We start from the raw sequence: 19,926 nt of genomic DNA, 5'->3' as shown, positions 1-19,926 counted from the left end.
CCCCTTATCTGGGGTTACCACCTGTATCTAAATCAGAACTGGCCCCAACAGTATCAATAAATACTGAGGGGTGTAACATCGAGGGTAATAAATCTCAACTGGATGTTTTATTTTGGAACATTGCAGGTCAGCGTTCTAAAACAACAAATGAGGTTTGGCTTAATTTCACCAATAGGTTTAGATTATTATGCTTCCAGGAAACATGGGCGGTAGAAGAGATCCACATGGAAGGTTACAAAACCTACTTCTCGCCAGCACTAAGGAGCCCCTCTGGGAGAGCTAAGGGAGGTTTGACGATTTATATATCAAATCTTTTACATACAGCTGAAATTAAACCAGTTAAATTGGAATCCAACTTTCAGGTTCTGGATATACGTCTAAATAAAACAGATAGCCTCTGTCTGGTAAATTTCTATAATAACCTCCAGGAGGGTGAATCAGTCAATGTAATATCCCTTATTGGTGTATTATTGTCAACCAAAATAAAGAGGGCATCAACAAAGGTTATAACCATATGGGGTGGAGACTTTAACCTGGGCCCGTGCCAGGATAGTAACAAAAATATCTGTGGCATCCAAAACGAGACTAATAATCCCATCCTACATTTTAGACACACCACCTAAGGGACTCGATTAAATGAAATCATATTTGAATTGGACCTTACAGTAGCGAATAAATTTACCACCACAGATACAGTGATGCCTATCACTTTTCATGGGCGGGGTCTTCAGAGTACCATAGATTATATCCTTGTCTCCAACACAGTGAGAAATATAGATTCATTACTAACCATGCACTCAACTGCGTTGAGCGACCACTACCCCATTAGCGTTAGCCTGCCGACGACTCAAAATTAAAAATTTACCCTGTTTAGTACTGTAACTCAAAACAATTTGACATTGGCTAGGCTTAACGGATACTCGCTAAAGTGGGGAAATATTGACCCTCTGGAAATAACTAAAACAGTTATAACAAGTACTCGTCTCCCCATCCAGAAATGCCTGGATATGGCTACACCAGATAGTAAGGTTCTCGCCAACTTTGGAGTAATAGTAAAAGCCATAAATAACGCATTATGGGTAAAAGTCAAACATCGATCAAAAAAGAGGAAGGGCTGGTTCGACCACAATTGCACAGCAGCATACTCGAAGCTAAAACAGGCTCTGCGGAGGACAATTAGGGTTCCTCACGATATTATTGCCCTAAGGAAAGCATATAACGCCGCATTAAAGACAAGAAAAATCGAGCTAAAACAGCAACTCTGGAGCCAGCTACAGGAGAGTTCCACTCAAAAAAATAGCGTTGCCTTTTGGTTAGTGGTAAAGTCGCCTTTTTTGAATAGCGATGCAGATTTACCAAGAATAGAAGTCGCTATTGACGAAAAAGAATGGGTCGATCACTTTTTCAAAAATTTTTCTAATGTTAATGGGGCCACAACTACCTATGAACAGAATCCCCAGGCTCAGGCATCCAATTCCTATCCCATTAATTTGGTGTTCACACTAAATCAGGTTGAACACGCCTTGAAAGCGAGCAAAAGTGGGAAGGCCCCAGGCCCTGACGGGGTCCCTGTAGATTTCTTTAAAGCCCAGATGGAACTGTGGACCCCTCTTTTGACTAGGGTCTTGAACGCATCATGTGCGGTAGGACTCACGGAGTCATGGTCGAAGTCCATACTGGTACCGATTTTCAAAAAAGGGGACCTGGGGACATTAACATGCTATCGCCCAATCTCCCTTTTAAACTCCCTTGGTAAAGTGGCGGGCCGCATAATCCTCGAGCATCTACTGGACTGGGCAGATGAGGGTAGGATTTTATCCGATCTTCAATATGAGTTTCGTGAGGGGTTAGGACCATTGATCAAGTGCTCAATTTGTCACTCCTGATAGATAAATATGTGAACATCAAAGAAGGAGCCCTCTACATGGTCTACGTGGACTTATCTGCCACGTTTGACTGTGTCTCCCATGCTAAATTGTGGACTGTTCTTGCACAGATGGGGGTCCAGTCGAAGGTGGTAACTTTCCTAAGGGAATTGTACTCAGACGCGTCAGCAAGGGTGAGGTTTGGCCTTGGGGGAGAGTTAACTGCACAGTTTGGTGTGGAGAGGGGAGTCAGGCAAGGATGCGTTCTGGCTCCCTTTCTCTTCACACTCTACACTAAAGGTCTGGAGAAGGAAATGCTCAAAGGGTGCCAGGACCTTCCCACAGCTAATAACCGCCCGATTCCCGCGTTGCTTTACCCGGGCGATGCAGTAATATTAGCTCGTACCCCCATCGAACTTCAAAAAGCACTGAACAGGTACTCTACATTCATGGCAAGTCTAGATTTAAACATCAACATCGGGAAAACTTTTGGCATGAAGACGGGAACTGGACAAAATAGTAAAATGAGTAACATATATCTAAACCAGGAGAAATTAGCAATTACACACAAATATCCCTACCTAGGAGTATTGATAGACAACAAACTCACTTGGAAGTTGGCAATAGAAACTAGGAAACTTCTCTTCCTTAGAACAACTGCAGCACTGGTTAACTTCTCACGGAAACTGGGGAAAAGGCCCCCGTTGGATTTGATAAAGATCTACAAAGCCAAATGTCTTTTGGTGAGAACATATAGGGCGGGTGTTTGGGGACATGCACCAATAGACGCTCTACAAAGGGTGGAAAATGTTTTCACACGGTACCTCCTATCGGCTCCAAAGAGTGCAGCCACTTTTTCTTGTCACTCAGAGTTGGGACTCTCCCATGTCTCTGATATGGCTAGAAATCAACCTCTTTTATTGTGGCATCGCATTTGGAAGTCGTATAAACCCACCTTCTCGCAGATGATAATTTCAGATTGCATGATCCTGGAAAATGCATACAGATCCAGATGGTTATCATACGTGTGAGAGTTTTTGGCTGACATAGGATGGGAAAAATTCTATCATGATCCCCTCCTGGTCCGGGAGGTAACAAAGAAGGATTTTCAGGCTAAATGCCTTAACCATCATGAAGAACTGCGGCTCACAAGAGAGGTCATGAAACCATCAGTTAGACACACCCTGGCTATCCAAACTACCTTTACCATTCAACCTTACCTAACCTATAACATTACTAGTTATGAACGTTTTCTTTTGGTACGGTTTAAGCTGAACTTTTTTCACCGATTAGTTTCTTTTCCAACGAAAAACAACTGGGCAAAAGATCTTCCTCCCTGTCCGTGCGATGATACTTCCAACCAGTCTACAATACATGTCATTCTCTTTTGTAAGTTTTATAGAGAGTTTAGAATAAAGTGGCTTCTACCGTTTTTAAAGCAACAGGGTTTTAACAGATGCCGCCCCGCATTTCTCTTTTTACAATTTCTGGAGGGAGAAAGGCTTGCTTTATTAATTGGTAGTTTTCTGAAGTGTATTGTTCGTCATAGAAACAATTTAGAATGATTAAGTGGGATAACAAGCTTTTACGTAATTCCTTTCTTTGCTGCTGAACGCTGTTGTCTAACCAACTTTTTAAAATTATCCCCCTTTGACTTATCTCATTTTTTATTGCTGTAACAAACTTTCCCAATTGTGTATTAAAAGTTGCAATAACCCTAATGGAGGGATGACACCAAGGTGACTGTATTTAGTACGTTCAATAAACCGACTTAGATGAATTTGTAAAAACATAATTGTACACTGTGACTTTTAGCTCATCTCCATTTTTATATTGGAACATGGAATTTTTAATTACGTTTTAATTTGCATATTTTTATCCATTGTAAATAAATGAAATATTGTATGCTTTTATGATTTTGCAACTAAAAGTCGAATAAAGCTTAATTGAACTTGAACTTGATGATATGCCCCCAGGTCTTCGTCAAAGCATGTTGATTAAAAAATGTTTGACTAATGATGTGCATGTGTTGTTTGGAAAGCCAGGGGTAGCTCCAAAGCACTTTGTGCTAGGTATGAATTAATCTTTATCACAGTTGGGGTTTGTCATGACATATTGTAGCTCTTGTCAAAAATAACTACATAATTTAAGGCATAATGAGAATTTGGACTGCTAGCTTTCAGATTCTCCTCTGATTATAGCCCCTATGCCTGGAATAAGATTCAACTTATATTGCTCCATTTGCAAGGTACTTTATGTTAGGCAGGTGGATACCAATGACATTTATGCACTCTTTGTGATCACAGAAGAGGCATAGATTTGTGTGCTATCAGCCTGGTGGTAATATTTGGGTTTTATCTCCAGATGATTTCCCCTAATGATTTTACATGCATAATAAAGACATTTAAGATATTTAAGAGACCACAGGCTGTTTCACAGTAGCCAAATAAGCATTTTAATCATATAATGATAACACCAGGTCTAGTGAGGGTGTCTCTGCCAACAAAAATCCATGGTGGTTGATTTCTCAGCAAATACAGACACTTATACTGAACAACATGGTGTGCACTGCCAAACACTAGAAGAGACATAGAAATGGGGGCTAGAAAATTATTTGCAGACCATGCAATTAGTTGGTTCATTATTTTGGCACCACGTGTGATAGACTAGGTTACTGATTGAGGGGTGTGAAGCCATACTAAAGCAGCAACAATTCTTGTCAGGGGGAGGCAGAAGCAAACCCCAAATTAGCCTGTACTCAACATGCTTGTAGCTTTGAATAGAGCAGTCAGGATTAACTCAGAGACAATGTTTAATGTATTTATGCAGCACTTCAGACACTAATAAAGTGAAAACACAGCACAAAATGAATCACATTCCAATTTAGAAAAATAGAGCAAATGTTAAAAATAAATCATGGCCAAAACAACAAAAATCTAATCAGTAGAACTGAAGATTTGCAATTTTAAAGATTTAAGTGAAAATAGTGCCAAAAAGTCCAAAGCGCCACTCACACTATCTGTTTGTGCGAGATCAGCAGAAAGTCACAAGAGCAGGCCGAATGCGATGGAGTGCAGGTTAAATACAGCTGAAGAGTTACCTTCTCAAACCAGTGCAAAGAGTTCCGGTAGCGGTGGAGGGGGCAAAGAGGGACATGGCAGCATCGCAGACAGTTATCATTTCAGCATGAAGAGCAGGCCAGGCATCACAGACTGTCATCACTGTAAGCAAAGATCCTATTGTCGTCACTGGCAGTTATGCCAGAGCTTTGTGGAGCTGCTCCCTGCGAGTGGTCGATGCTGTAGCGCGAAGGATCAGGTTGATGGAACTTCGTAATTGCAAGCTACAAGCTTTTTGCACCAACTGACCTGGTTGTGAAGAGCCCAAAAACTTCAATTCAGCTCCACTAAGGCCACACGACTGATCTAGGACCTCAGGGGTCAGTGGCTTACTTCAGCTGGATATGGATGCTGGTTCAGGTGGTTGTGAGCCTGTCATGTCCCTGTGGCACTGAACAGGAGGCCAGCAGACTAGACCTTGGAGTCACTGTGGGACACCTGCACCGAGGTGCAAGTCTAGCACCTCTGACTGGGGCAGGTGAAAAGTAGGGCAGCAATCCAGGAAGGCATTAGTCCAGCAGGGCAGTCCTTACAGCAGCACAGCAGTCCTTCCGAGCAGAGTCTCCAGAGGTCCAAAAGTGTACTGAAGAGTTGGTGTCTGAGGCCAAATAGTTACACCAGGTGCCTCCTTGAAAGTGGGAGAAGCTTCCAGAGATTTCCCTCTGAACAGCACAAGTTTTATGCATCCCCTGTTCTGCCTCCAGACTAATTATGGAGGTTATATATCCATTTGTGTGGAGGCAGGGCAGAGTCTATTCAAGTGTAAGTAGGGTTGTGCCCAGCTCCGCACCCACATACTGCAAGTGATGTCCCATCCCGCAAGATCTAATCCCTTTATTGTGTAACATACAAATCCCAGCTGCTAACCACACCCACTCATGTGACCCAGCGACAAGCTACCAACACTAAGGGACTGATTCTAATGCGGGTTGGAAAGCTTCCCGACCGAATCGGTTTGGAAATGGTTTCCGACCCACACGGTTCGGGAGAGTCCGATCGACGGAGTACAATGCATCTGGTTGCTTCCAGATACGATTTGGTTGGACTCCCATTGACTTCAATGGGAGCATTTGTTCCTAACTGCATCATAATTGGTCCCTGGGTCGGGAAGACACGCTCCTGATCCGATCTGGAAGGAGCAAATGCCATTAGGAGGCCTTCCTAACAGCATCAGAATCACCCTCAAAGTGGGAATGCTTTCCTAACAGTATCAGAATCAGGCCCTATATGGCAAAGGCAGGAAGAAGCCAACTTTTTTAAAGTGTCATTTTTAAAATTGTAATTTAAGATCCGATTTTACCATAAGAGAGGATTTTTCTTTACAACTCAAAAGACACCAAACATGAACTGGTGACTTGCTCCCAGTTGGAAGTTATGGCTGTTTAAACGTAATAAGTTAACTCCAATGGTATCCTACTGGTAAGGTGGGCCTTGCAGGAGTGAAAAACGAATGTGAGAGTTTTTCACTACAAGGACATGTAAAACTTAAAAGTGCATATCCAACTTTTTTAATACTCTTTGGGATGTCCAGAGCTTACTCCATGGGTGACCTACTTGTATTATAGAGGAAGGTGTATTTTGCCATGTCGAAATGGCAGTTTAAAACTCCACACAGGCTAAAACAGCAGGCCTGAGACATATTTAAAGTGCTACTTAAGTGGGTGGTTCAAGTCCTGCAGGCATTAAATTTGCAGGCCCCTGGGTACATGTAGTACCACTTTACTCTGGACTTAGAATTAAATTGAATATGCCAATTCAGTGTAAGCCAATTCTACCATGTGGGTTTTAAGGGGCGAGCACAAGCACCGGTTAGAAGTGGTAAAGTGCACAGATTCCTATTGCCAGCAAAAAATATTCAGGAAGTATGAAGGCAAAAAGTTGGGGGGAAATCCCTGCAGAAAGGGCCAAGTACAACAACACATGAAAAAAAAATACATTGTAAAACATTAAAAGGCACAAATCAAATTCACTCAAGCGATGGAAGACTTTCAGTTAGGTGTGAATATCTATCAATATGTTTTGTTTTTCAAAGTAAAAGGCATCAGAGATAACACCTGAAAAATCTTTATAATGTTATAAAAGGATAATTTGGGAATGTTGGAATGGATGCTGCTCAGTAGGCATTTGGCCACTTCTTTAGGGCAGAAGAAGGCCATGCAAAGTGTTTTATTTTTTCAGACAGTGGGTTTAGAGTCTGGTTGGCTTCATTGTCGCTCTCATTTGCTTACATCATATTTGTTACCTTGTGCGGACTTTCCTTCATCTTCTTGTGTTTGTCCCTCCCCTACAGCATAGGCCCATTACTTGTGCCCTTTCATTGTTCATTTTTTAGGTGGTACTTGTTTCTTTTTGTTTCAGCACTCCACATGACTGCATGTATTTTCTAGCTGTCTCCCTAGTGTGCTTCCATGGGTATCATTAAGAGGTCACCATGGGTCACTGCTGCGACTCCTGGCTTTCTACTGGATACTGCTGACATTGCTCTTGCGACCCCTGGCCTCAATGGTTGCAAAATTCAGAGTCATTAGTAAAAAGAAAATTGGAAATGCAATAGGTCTCGCCTTTGTACAAGTTTAAGCCATTTGCTTTGCTAATGGTATTGTATTATAGGTTTGTATTATTTAGGGCCCGATGTAGGTACCAAATACCGGTCGGAAACGGCCGATTTCGGCCGTTTCCGACCGGTATTTGGCCTACTGAGATGTAGGGGACCTTTTTTTGTCCGATTCGGTATTTTACCGATTCGGTAAAATTACCAAATCGCAAAAATACCGAATCGGTAATTTTACCGATTTTTTTAATTTGGGATGTAGGTGGGACTACTTTCAGTCCCACAGGCCCTTCAGATTCGGTATTTTAACACCCAATCCAATTGGGTGTTAAAATACCGAATCCAGGTGTGCATGCACATGTGTGCATGCACACCTATGCCATGTGACAGACAGACATGCCCTTAGGGCATGTCTGTGTGCCACATGGCTCACATGCCTGTTTTGGGGGTGCTAGAGGGTGTCAAAGTGACACCCCCTGCACCCTTGCACAAATCGGTAATTACCGAATCGGTAATTACCGATTCGGTAATGCCCATTGATTCCTATGGGCTTCAAGGCCCATAGGAAGCAATGGGGGATACCGAATCGGTATGTACAGAATTGGTAAATACCGAATCTTACAGATTTGGTATTTACCGAATCTGAAATACCTACATCTCCCCCCCTCTAATTTACCACTTCTTAAATACCGATTCGGTATGATTCGGTATTTATGAAGTGGTAAATGTAGATTTACCTACATCGGGCCCAGAGTGTTTGTTTGTGTAATGTTGTGGGTGTATGTTGTTAAAATTGTTTTTGTTAGCTGTGTAGTAGTTTAAAGCATAGCGTTAGTAGGAGAAGAGCTGTGTTTAATATTTGTAAAGGAGAATGATTAGAAGAGTAGCATGAGGGTTAATGAAGTATAGTGAGGAGTATTATATAATGAGGCAGAAGAAAGGTGCGGGTGAGAACATTTAGGGAGAAAGGAAGCATGGAGGAGATTAGCATTATTTTGAATGAAGGAAAGTGTGGAGAGCAGTATGATGCATAATGAAGGATAGATGAACGCCAGAGGTGATTACAGCCAACCAAGTTCTAGAGTTGCAAATCAAAAGGACTGTTTAAACCCTACATCAAGGTTTACTGGTTCAATGTCTTATAGGCATCCAGGGAGCTCTTCTCAACCCTGGCACAACACCCCACAACACACACACTCCCATTAAACTTTTTTTACAACTGGAGTCAAACAACAACCAACCTTTATCACGAGGCAAGATTATACTTTAAAACAACAAGTCGCATAAAAATGCATTGCATTCCTCATACTCCTACCACAAGGGTGGAAATTACTCGTTTACACCTAACGATTTACCTTACAACAGTAAATCAACATATTTGGCATCAAACTAGCCTCATCTACAGTTGGAAGTAGTCTCCTCACCCACAGTAACCAAAAATAAAACAAATTATTTGACACCTCACCAACAAGTTACCGCTTGAACACCGGGTAACCAACCCTCTATGTAGCAGTGAGTCTAGGACTTGCTATTATTGTTAATTGGTATAACTTGGCTACTGCAAGGGGTGAATTGCTAAACGTATGATAAACTGATGCAGACAACCCAAGCCAACAGGTGGCCCCTGAAAATATTTGAATAACGGAATATGTACGACGATGATATCAATCCCTTCTCCCTTGTACAGCAATAATGTTATTCTGTTGTCTGAAGACAGGCTTTTTATCATCACGTAAATTAAGGGTACTTATTGTCTTCCTAACAATGTACGTACCTACCAACTACCTTTTAAGGATGCGTTGCTTTTAAGGGAGCTTCTATTTTTATGCATTTCAATGCATAGTAAAAGCATAACGCTTTACACTTAAAAAAAGACTATTGACAAAAGTTTTAAGTAAAGTGCCATCCTGGTTATTTACAAATGTTCTAATAATGCTGATGTTCTGAAATGGATGAAAATACTGGGGACCAAGCCTAAAATTCCAGAACAAGGCATTACATTGCTTAAAAGTGACGCGCCGGGTGCACGTCATATGTTCGGTCCAGTTTTAGCTGGTACCAGATGCTCTACCAGCATACTTGTACTTAACTGGTATATTGGATGTGAACGTTGATACAACTGAGCACTATAAGTTGCTTCGAACTGCAATCCGAAAGTGACAAGGGGAGCGGCTGCATAACGGGTTGCATGGATAAGGAGGAACACTTAAAATGAGAGGGAGTGCGGAAGCTTGTGGTCTCTGGGTCAAGGGGAGGCTGCGATCTGAGCAGGTAGGGGGAGAGACAGGAACCGTAGCTGAACAGTCTCAGAAGGTAACAGCAGAGGTTGACCGGGAACTTGGAGCTACTAGGAGCGTTCAGCGGTATCAGGGGTGCACAGACCGGAACGGGAGAGTATCTGGGTACAGGCGGAGCGACTGAGGTAGGGAGCAGAGAGAAGGAGGGGATGCTAGTATGGCTCAGGTGGCACCTGGGCTGCACCGCGGAGGCTGATCTGTGCCAGGGTCTAGCCAACTAAGCCTGCAGTGAGAAGCAGGTGATGCTAGTATGGCTCGGGTGGCACCTGGGCTGCACCGCGGAGGCTGTTCTGCGACAGGGTCTAGCCAACTAAGCCTGCGGTGCTAATGTATCTACTCACCTACACGGATCCTATTATAATCAAAGGTGGCTCCGTTTGTCCTTAATCCAGGAAGCCGAGTCAACGATAAACACCCAAGTTTGCGCCAAGAACAATTACTCAGTACAAATCTAGCTTCTTCCCATTTGCTATGTTCTAGCCAACCCACTGTCGGGAGGCGGGCACATGCAGCAGCTAAAGACTGTTTGAGGGATACGTGAGCTTTCTACAGCCAATGAACAATTGAGAAGCTTTCTTCCAACCTATCCTAGACAAGTCTATGATTTTCAGGCTTTGACAGCCAATAAAATAACTAACAAGAGTGCCGTCAGCCATTCCTAGACCATAGTATAAGATCCGGGGTTTGTAAGCCAAGGAATATATGACAATAGCCCCTAGCCGATCTCACAAGAGGAATTTCTCCAACAGCAAATCTCACAGTAGTAGAATTTCATCCCCATCTACTTGGTTGGATTAGAACACGTGGAGGCCGGAGGCAGAGATTGCCTCTTTACAGTATTGTAGGACAAAGGGCTTCTTGTTAAAATAAAAGAGACACTGCTCTGGGTGTAGCATTGTACAAAAGAAACACATCAGTGTTCCTAAAGTGGGTGCCATGTTCCGAAATAAAGTAAACAAGCACTCGGAAAAAAAAACAAGGCACACTAAAACAAGCATGGCTGAGGTGGCCCGCGGTGCTTTGAAATAAAGTAAACACGCACTCAAAAAAAAAAGCAAGACAAATCAAAACAAGCATGGCTGAGGCGACCCACGCTCAAAATGATAAAGAAATAGTGCGTCCAGACTTGTAAAGGAGAGCATGTAACTCCGTGAATACACGATCCAATCCAGGTGGGCGGAGCGAAAAGTGGACAGGGAGGTAACAAGGAGGGACTAAGAAGCCTCCTTTTTAATTGTGAGCCAGCAGTTAGCATGGAGGATCTCGCCAGCGAATGAAAAAGATAAGTTGGGCTTCAAATCCGCCTCTGAAAGCTTCTGAATCCGTATTGATTCCAAGAAGCCCTCGCAGAGTGAGCAGCGCATGCGCACTGCAACGCCAGGCGAGACCTAAAAATAGGTAGGCAAGCCCTGTTCACTTTCTGAACTCTGGGAGGAAAAGACATTGCTTCCAGACATCCTACAAACACCTTTTCAAACAAAGCAGGATGTTGCTCCTTGCAGAGCCTGCTGAAGAAGGTGACTCTGGGTGTGTGCACACTTTCTTCTGCGATTGACATTAGGGGGAGGAAAGGGGCACAATAGCCTCCTAATAGACCGTGTGTCCTAGAAGTACAATTTGTTTTACTTTCGCTGCTGAGTTTTGCCAGCACTCTGGAAGGTTATAGACCCCCGGCCTACAGAACAGCAAGCAGTCCAAAAGGCCAACTGAATGTCTCTGTACATTTGTGGATTGCCTGACTCAGTTCGAAATTGATCTGGCAACTAGTGACTTTATAAACTGTACGCTTCTCAAATTGCTCACTTTAAATTAGCTTCTTGAGACACTGGGGCAACATTGTCTCAGTCAGTGCAATACAATTGATACAAGGAAATTAAAAATATTGTCAGAATGCAAGGATTTGATCAAACAGCGCACTTTAAAGAGAGGCTCTCAGATCTGCTGCTCAGAGTGACTGAATTTTAAATCATAATTTGACTCCAGGTCGTATGAGGGTTCCTGTTCCAAATATGATAATTCATTTCCCATCTGTCATGTTATATGCAGGGCACACTTCAGACATGGTGTGTGCACAAACATAGCTGCATGTGGGCCTCTTACTATATGTGACACAGTCACCCAGTCCTGATGGTTTACCCAACAGCACTTGGCGTATGGGACTTGTAGTTTTTTCTTTATCATAATGACTAAGTGTTTTTAAAGCAGAACATGGCCTAAACTCGAATTATCTTTTTATCATCCATTCTGTTAACATTTGGATACTGGATGAGACTTCAGTGTAATTTTGAAAATGAAAGGAATATAACTCAAAATAGCAATGACAGCGGATGAATGATGCTACTTCAAAGTGAGATAGAGAGTCCACTGCACCTCTCATTGAAGACAAAACTAGGTACTGGGGGCTGCATTGGACATTAAAAAGTGAGGTTACACGTCGGGATGTGCACTGCATCCGGAGCAGTCTTATGCAGAATATAATAATATTATGTATTTTATATGACATGTTTGAACGTTGACACATTTTAGTAACAGAACATGGATTAAACATTTCATATGATATTTATGTTAAAGTCCTTCATTTACAGATACATTTTAGCGAGAACAGTAGAACAATGCTGCTGTAAGTCTTGGCATACAGTGGCTGAGTCTGTACATTTTATACCACAATTGCATAAGGCTGTGTGAGGCAAAAAATGGCTGCACCAGGGTAGGTGATGAGTGAGCTCCTGGTATACATTCCAGCATGTAGTAATTGTTGCTCCTGTACTATTGTATTGATTACATTGTTGTTAAAATAATTATTGTTGTGGAAACAATTACTAAGACATGGATTTGTAACCTACCGAGGCACACACCCAGTTCCCAAAGCCTAGTCTTCAATGCTATGTGCATCTGTAGTAATCGTGTACTTATTATGGAGCTCTTAACATCAATGATGTCAATGTGTGCGATGGTAACAGGGTGAAAGGTCACATGATGCCACTTCCTGTGACGCCACTTCCGCTACCCCTGGCATTTGAGTGGATTGCAGCCCATGTGTGCTTCTCTTCTCCCCTCTGCACTCCATGTTGATCTCTCTCTTGCTTGTGTGCGTCCGTTGCTCTCTCGCCAGTTTTCTTTACAGTCCCACATTCTTCACATTGCTCTCTGTCCCTGTTAGTTTGCTTCCCCGCCCCATCCGCTGTGATTTCACCCCGTACACTCCTTGTTGCTGTCTCTCGCCCCTGCATTTGTCCGTGACAGCCAGAGAAGCTGAGGGGATTGGAATCTGGTTCACCTGGGAGCAAATGACCTCCACGGATCTGGATCAACTTTGCCCGGGAGCAACTACTGCAGCTCCACTTGCAAAGGGGCACAGTGGTTCCAGAACATACCCGGACACCTAAATGGGACTCGGCTAACATGTGCTATGCAAACATTGGAAACCCAATGGCTCATCCTTTTAGAGCTGAGACCTGTTGACATTGCCAATACTTAGCAAAGTCAATTCCAATTAAAATACAAAATTGCACTAAAGCAAAGAGAGCTTTCAAATTTTAACAGATGTAGTCTTCATTTACTTAAAATATGCACGGTATATACACTATCAATATTGCTAAAATCATTGGCAAAACTAACAGGTCTCAAAGGCAAGACCTATTTGGCTTTGCCAATGCTTGTTCTTATTACCTGCTTCTCTCCATCTCCTTCTACGTCTTCATTTCTCTCCTCCTCTTTCATCTCTCTCTCTCTAGTCACACCCTTTTCCACTCCTTATGTCATGTATAACCAAAGGACTCCTCTTTTCCTGGGGGCCGCTCCTAGAGAACACCCTGAACATTATGTGAGCGCAAGGAAGAAAAACCTACCTGCCTCTGAAAGAGCACACTTAGGGCCATATGTTCAAACACATTTTTCCATAGACACAGAATGGGCAAACCCCTTTGATACATCTGGTCCTTAGATGTCCCCCTACCTATCTCTCAGGGCCACTGTTAGGTTCCTTCAACAGAACTGGCTAGTGTGTTGGGTTCCTTTAATAGAACTAGTTGCTGTGTTGTGGTTAAAGGTAGCTTGACATCAAAGAATAGACAAAGCAATAAATAAATTAACTTTAATATTGACTCATCAGTACCTGATGGATTCAGATCAGTTCTTCCATATATGACACAAATGTCTTGATCTTGGGGATTTCAAAATTGTGAATTTCGAACTTGTGAAGTTCTATGTTCTGGCACTTTCGGCTGCATAAAGTAGGTGTTTAGCGGACACAAACCTGTACAGATGTACATTTATGCTCCAATAACAGGAACCACGGTAACAACTGGAAGCAGTGCTTTACATGAGATGAAAAAAGATGGGGGGGTTCAAAAAGAGGTGGACCGAAGATGTTGGTGGGGCCGGGTTCCATGTTCTAGATTTACTCCGGAACCCCTGGTCGATGGATCTTTGGTTCCTGATTACAAGGGTAGATGGGGAAAAAATCATTTGCCTCTATATATAGCCAATTTCAGTGTACCATGAATCAGAAGAATCACCAACTCCTGATTAAAGTTTAGTTAATTTATTACAAAGCCAAGAACAACTGGACATAGAGACACCTCAAGATGAGGAAATAGAAGTAAATTGGAACTAATACAAACCCAAACCTACGGGTGAAATGGAGTCTGTGAAGCATACAAAGAATGACCACTTCTAGAATCAGGATGCAGAATATGCTTACATCGCGAGCTTTCTTCATTGGAGGTTCGTAAGTAAAAAGCATTAGTCTTTCCTTACACTACCACTAACGTGACATCCCTGCTTAGCGTTCCCAGGCAAGTTCGGGAAAAGGTGTCAGCGCGCGACGACTTCCTAAGAAGTACACTCACAAAGAATGGGTCAAGTAGCACAAGGCTACAGAGCTTGTTCTAAGATACTCCTTCCTTTCTGCAGATCTCCCCAGAAGATTCTGGTCACTGTCCCTAACCCCAACACCAAACACATAGGACACACTCATCATCACATCACACGATTATCCCATCCAGCTAGATACCTCCTAGTAAGTAACTTTTCAGGCGGTTGCGATGCTCCCAGCGCTGCCTCGATGACCTAGATTCCTAGGCCTTCTCCCATGAGAAAGAACACAGACCCACATTATCAGCAACACTTGTTCAAATATATCCTCTCCTCCCTAAGGCTAACTCCTAAAACAAAAGAGTTAATCTAACTAACAAAGACGAGTTTCCCCACCTGCAACAAAAACGTGAGAAAGAAAAGATTCTGACTACACATGAACATTACGAACAACTAGTCTGGAAAGCCAGGGAAAATACACATGAGGCCTACAATTCGGCTAACATGAGAATCAACATGGAACGTCATTGATCACAAGTATAGATAAGCATTATTGCTGTGCCCGTTTAAATCAATGCATTACACAACAATGAATTAACTTCTCATTAGTTACTTGAGAAAATCACAACATTAAAGCTTCATCATGTAAGTCATGATTTACAATGTTAATTTCTCCACGTTGTATAGAAATATCTCTATTACTTCACTTAACATGGTATTACATTTCACGTTCTAATAATCAAATGTTACACAGCAATGGATTATAATACACCCCTACAAATTAAAGGGCACAATCACACTCTATCATAGTGCAAATAGGAACCCATTCTGAGAGGTGTGGCCTGTATATAAGGGTGTGGCTTAAAACCTGTGCATCACACAGCATGCCACCTGACCAGTATTTGGTTGCCTGTCTAAGAGTTTTCAGTTATTGTATCCAGACTTATAGCACCTCAACAGACATCTAATGATTACAAGCTAGACCTGTTGACTTGCCACTCACAGTTTCAAATAAATAAGTAGCAATGTTTTTTTTTGTTTATAAGTAGCAGCCACGGCCCGTACAGCTAAGAGTGGTGAGGCGGTGGGGCTGGGTTGGGAGAGGATTCGACAGACAACCACGAGGGAAAATTAAATAAATAATTTAAATGTAAGCAAATTCCGATGCACACAACTTGGTATGTGTGATATGATTGATCACAAACAACGTAGCAAGGATGGAGACGTACAAATGTGTTCTTATTGTGTCGTTTTATTGGAATGCATATAGTTGGAACAAGAGACCAGCCGACACGTGTTTCGTCAAGAAGGGTGATAACCCGTGACTCTTCAGGGCTGTTGACGGGTCGTGAAGGGAGGGGTCGGGGGACCGGTGATAATTCCAACCCGGTCCTGGTCGGGTTTGTCAAAGCAAACGGAAGCACTCAAGAGTGCGCGTTGAGTTTGTGGGTCAAGGTTTTCGAAATGATCGCAAGCTGCGACAGTGGCGGGTAATGCCGTGTCCAGTGGCAGCGGTGTTTAGCACTTAGTATGTTTGGAGATCAGGGTATCATCGGTATCGGTTTTCGCCGGGTGCGAAAATAATTTACCCTTGTTGTCTGTCGAAATCCTCCACCCGCCAGGCCCCCACTCCCCCAACGTTCTTATCTGCACAGGCTGCTGTAGATAATTAGAAATTACATTGTTTCAATTCTGAAAATATAAGACTGTGAATGAAACATTACTAAAGTGTGCAGAAGGAATAGGGTTCTTTGGAGTGTCTCAGACACTCCTAAACTCTAGCCTCAGACTCTGTTAAGATACTTACGCCCTTATTTTCACCGTAACTTTCTGTCTCGTGTCATCTCTTTCCTCTTCAGCACCCTCTTTCAACTCTCTCCTTCTGCAAGCACTTCATTTCTTCTCCTCTACCTCTCCACCCCCACACATATCCCACCCACTCACCTGTAAGCACTTCATTTTCTTGTCTTCTTGCACTGTGACTGCTGTCAATATTTGCGCCGCTGTTTACCTCCTTCACACGTTTTCCCATAGAATCACAATTGCAATTAAAGGCCTAGGATTGGATGTGCATGTAGTCTGAATACCCCTATGACCCACTGACAGGCACTGTGAGAAACTACCTTCATCCTTTGTGCAAGAGCTCTGAATGGTCCCACTTCGTAAACACCCACAAGCAATCTAAACCCACCCAGACACCTGAAGACAACTCAGGTCACAGTATGCACTGCACAAGAGTCCCATGTTGCATGAAAATATACCACAGAAACACATCTGGAAGAATCCAGTACCCTTGGGGAATGTAAAACAATGTAAAATGTAACTGGGAGATGCATTGGTAAAAATGGATTACCTTAAGGGTTGTATATAGTAATTGTTGAGAAATCGATCTGTGCTTTTGCCGTACATGAATATAGTACCCATTTCAAAATCAGGATTTATTTACTGTCAAGTCTGAAACCCAGCAGGACTCTGCCCACTTAAAGAAGTGCCTGGACTTAATACCCCCAGGTAAATACCAGTGCGTGGGATTCCGGCTTTTACTCTGTGGGACATTACCTCCCGATTCTGAGTTAAGCAGGTCGGAGTGGGGAGTGATGAGGTAAAAGGACTTATTTCCAATGTTCCAAGTTGCAAAATAATGAATACTGCAGTTTTTACTGACACAGATTTCAAAAAATTTTACCGGGTAAAAATACGTGTCAAGAAAAATATCCACTTGTAATCCTGATTTGGGGAAAAACATTTGGTGGCTAAATAAGATTTGAGGGGAAAAGAAAACCAGACAGATGCCACCTGCTTCCATCACCTCCAGAATCTCCAGAATCTAAATCCAGTTCATCTGTTGGAAAATGGACATCAGCGAATAACTCGTCTGAGATTTGCTAGCATTTGAAGAAATTACTGATACGTTATGGGAGGAGTCGCAACTGAAAAGCAAACAGGTAATTCGGAAATACAATGTACTGGTTAACTAGTGCGTTTTGTTTAGTGTGCAAAAATACAAAAAACAAGAATATTAAGATTAGGTATTACACCATACGCACACTGCATTTCAAAAAGCTACTGCCTCAGATCCAGCCTAGAAAATGTTTGAATAATTTCAAAAAGTAAACTATACATTTTAATACAGGAGCAGTTAATTCAATGAAACCACACACCACAGTGGAAGCTCTTGTATGTTGACATTGGCCATATTTTGTCAGTTCAGGCTGCTACGTTATTTATTTATTTATTTGGCGTTTTATATAGCGCGAACATGACCCTGAATAGGGTATCAGAGCTCTTTACATTTACATATCTTTAAACTTAGAACACATGAATGCCATGCAGATTTAGTAAAAATAATTTTAAGGATGTGGTATCTGGTATGTGTTAATCTGTGACAATGCCCAGAGGCTCAGTTCAATTGATGCTGGATGTCAGGGGGCCTGAGTGAGGGGTTCGGAAGGAGGGAAATGCACTTTTCTGCTTTTCAGTAGGTAGAGTGGAAGCAAATGAAGTATCAAGGAAAAATGGTGGGAATGTAATATACAAATTCACTTAACGTATCATAAAAAGTATAATTTTTTAGGAAACTCTTTCATATTAAAGACAAGACTATGACCATAAATTCTTCATTTCATTCTGATCAATCATGTGAAATTCCTAATGTGGAATTTAAATTACCTTAATTCCTAGAGGAAACTAGGGAATCATAGGATGGCATAGTAATTTTTGAGGAGGCCCCTTGCTGGAAAAGAGACCCTAATGCATTTGCTATACCTTTGACTAGGAGAGATCTATGAGCCACATGTATCAAAATTGGAAATTGCGAATACCTAATCGCGATTAGGTAATTGCGATTTCCAATGTATGAAACACCAAGAATTTCATATACCAATTCCTAGGGGGTCGCACATCGACCTACCTCATTAATATTAATGAGGTAGGTCGCAATTTGCAACTCCCTAGGAATCACTAAAATCACGTGGCTGGTGGCATGCTGGGGCCAGCAGACCACCATGTCTGTGATTGCTTTTAAATAAAGCATTCCACTTTTTTTAAATGCAGCTCATTTTCCTTAAAAGTTGCGTTTAAAAAAAAGAAGAAACATTTTCTTTTAATTTTTTGGAGCAGGCGGTAGTCACTGCTCTTATAAAAACCTTTTTACAACCATTCCCAAAAGGGGAAGAGGTCCGTGAGTAGGTGGTAAAATGCGAGTGTTAGATGACCGCATTTACAGTCACAAAACATTCATACCTACCATTAGGATTCGCTTTTTGGAAGGGATGCCCTGAACACGCCCCCTCCAAATACCGAATCGCAAACCCATTTTGCGTTTTAGTAACAGGTTACCAAATTGCAAAATGGGTTTTGATACATGTAAATAACCTTGTTTGCGTTCGCAAACGAGCCGATTATGCGAATCAGCCCATTTGCTAACGCAAATTTGGTTGATACATGTGGCCCTATATGCTTGACAGATTGCATAAACAAAGGGAACTGTTCTCTGTAAAAGTGGGTGAGATTGAAAGTCTGAGTAAAAAATGAATAGTCATGGGAACTTATGGCCTGATAGGGATTCAGACTACATAATAGACAATTGATAAAACCTCCTTAGGAGATTCGGCTGATTAAATTAATGGAGCAGTAATGTTTAAGTGTTTGTGAACTGCAATGAAACTAAGCATCTATGAGCACTAGTAGATATTTTGACATTCACATTCTATTGCTGGACTTCAACTAAAGCTCCCTAAATTTGAATAATTGAGCCTGACCTGTTGAGTATCACTAGAGCCTGACCATCTAACTAATGTACTCTACTAAATCAGTGCTCAGTGAAACCTAACAAACAAGCTTCCAATGTAGGAATATCATTTTGAAAACTCACAAAACCTATCTGACTCAGGGTTTAACAAAGTGATCAACCTTAAACGGTCAACGCATATGAGCATTTCAGTGATTTTAAGATGATGCCCAACTTTCTTGGAATATGTGGTTAGTGAACATTTATTTAGAATTTTTGTAGGAATGGGGCAATTGTGTTGGGACTGCTGTGCTAAGAGCTAACGAACTGCTTGTATCCCTTACTACGTTATAGTAAAATACTGTTGAGAAGTGCTTGCATGCAGACCCCTTCCAGTCACTTTTGCTAATCCTACTGTCTCCTGCTGTTTGTACTTCCCGTCCTCCCTGTGTCAGAAGACCCTTCTTTAGGTTGTGGTCAAGTGCCATCCCATCCCCTACCCTTGGCCGGTTGGAATCTATCGCACATTGTGCTAGGATTGCCTCTCAGT

This window comes from Lissotriton vulgaris, chromosome 1_2 (genome assembly GCF_964263255.1).
Source record: "Lissotriton vulgaris chromosome 1_2, aLisVul1.2, whole genome shotgun sequence".
Taxonomy (NCBI): Eukaryota; Metazoa; Chordata; class Amphibia; order Caudata; family Salamandridae; genus Lissotriton; species Lissotriton vulgaris.
Note: the sequence above shows the minus strand (reverse complement) of the source record.